Below are 2,083 nucleotides of genomic sequence, written 5' to 3'. Positions count from 1 at the left end.
TCAAAATGAGGATTGTATTCTCATCATCAGTTTCTTCATGGCCCTTTTAACCTCCTTGTTCCTCAGACTATAAATCAAGGGATTCAACATGGGGCTCACCACTGTGTAGAAGACAGACACTACTTTAATTTGGTTGAGTGAATGGCTTGACTCTGGTTGACATAAACAAATGTAACTGTCCCATAAAACAAGGTGACCCCAGTGAGGTGGGAGGTGCAGGTGGAGAAGGCCTTGCGCCTGTCCTCAGTAGAGCACATCTTGAGGATGGAGTGAAGGATGTAGAGGTATGAAGCAATGATAGTGAATAGGGTGATGATGATGATGATAGAGCCTGCTGAGATGGTAGGAGACATTTCAGCAATGTAAACATGGGTACAAGAAAGCTCCACCAGGGTGGGAGGTCACAGAAGAAGTGGTTGACTTTATTTGGTCCACAGTAATTCAGGCTCAATAAACAACTAGTGAACGATGAAGAATTCACACATCCACCCACATAGGATATAACCAATAAGATGAAGCAGACTCTGGGAGACATGAGAGTGGAGTAGAGCAGGGGTGAGCAGATGGCCACATAGTGGTCATAGGCTATGGCAGCCAGCAGGAAGCACTCAGCAGTCCCAAAGACCACATCAGAGCCAAGCGGGACTACGCAGCCAGCCAGAGATGGCAGTTCCCTCTCTGAGGAAACTCACAATCATGACTGAGCTGGAGCACCCAATGTCCACAAAGGCCAAGTGGCTGAGGAAGAGGTACATTGCAGTGTGAAGCTGAGGGCTGCTTCTGATCAACAATGCTGACATTGCCCAAGAGAGTGGTGAGGTAGACCCCCAGGAACAGTATAAAGAAGATACAGCAAAGGGTGGGGTCCTCAGTTAGGTCCACAACAACAAACTCTGTTACCATTGTGTGATTTCCAGTCTCCATCGTTTTTGAGATGGTTCCTATTGAAATAAAAAATAGTGGCTATCAGAATACACTAAGTGCCCCCGTGATTATTATACTCCATTCCACATTTAGCCCACTAAAAATAAATGTGGGTCTCACATTGGTCTGACATTTTATCCCCCAAATTTTCCCAAACCAAGTTGCATCATGCATGATTTCAGAATATTAATCATCATTTACCTTAAGGCCATAGGTACTAACTGAACAGTGACCCAGATCAGAACTCAGGACTTACTCACAGATGTGATAATTGATCAAGTCAGGAGCTGTAATGAATGTACAGAATGTTCTGAGGCCTTCCAAAAGGTTGAAATGGCAGTGTATGTGTACTGTATCTAATTCAACCCTATTTCTCAGTCCCATTGGAGCCCACCCTTCCTAGTCCTCTTGTAGTTATGTGCCACTGTGGGCAATGTATGCCAACCTGTTGTGAAAGGGAATGGTGTTTTCTCAGGATCAAACTGCAGTACCAGTGAGCAACTCTTTCCTCCTCTCCACAGTGACACCTTTCACACGAAACACCTTCAATATAGTGGCACCTCACACCAGTCTGGAATTCAAGTGTGAGAACAGGGAATATCCTGTGCATGCACTGGAAGTAAGACATAGGGCTTTTGTGTTAGCGCACACTAAATTTCCAAGTTAATTTATTGGGGCAGCTTAACACCAGCTAGCTAATATAATTACAGATTATTATAAATGGACGTTTCACATGGAGATTAATTCTGAGAAAAGCAAGGCAAAAAATTCTATATGAGGTCATTATTTGAACTTTAAGAATTGTGCAGAATGAACAAAATAATGTATTATATAATATTATATTATAGTAGCTTATGAAATACGTTAGCAAAAGATCAAGATGCTTATGTTAGCCACATGGGGGAATCAGATTGTTTCATATGAAAGGAAATTCATGAAATCAGTTAATTTAATAAAAACTGAATGAGTAGTTTAATCAGCAGAACAGTAAAGTGAAGATAACCTATGATTTAGAAAACATCTTAATATATTTTCTATGAATTTATGGATTGCCAATTAGGTAATAAAACACAAGATACATTCAATATCTCTAATCATTAGGTACCTGTAAATTAAATCACCAGGATGACATTTGTGCACAGTCTGCTTTGGATTTTAA

At 41.0% G+C, this 2,083-nt stretch overlaps 1 pseudogene; it reads right to left on the bottom strand.

Moving 5' to 3' along the window:
* On the bottom strand, nt 1–924 carry LOC129676929 (olfactory receptor 481-like; annotated as a pseudogene).
* Between the last annotated feature and the right edge of the window lie 1,159 nt (nt 925–2,083).

Source organism: Psammomys obesus, unplaced genomic scaffold (genome assembly GCF_907164565.1).
Source record: "Psammomys obesus unplaced genomic scaffold, mPsaObe1.curated_primary_1811, whole genome shotgun sequence".
Classification (NCBI taxonomy): domain Eukaryota; kingdom Metazoa; phylum Chordata; class Mammalia; order Rodentia; family Muridae; genus Psammomys; species Psammomys obesus.
Note: the sequence above shows the minus strand (reverse complement) of the source record. Positions and strands in the feature narration are given on the sequence as shown.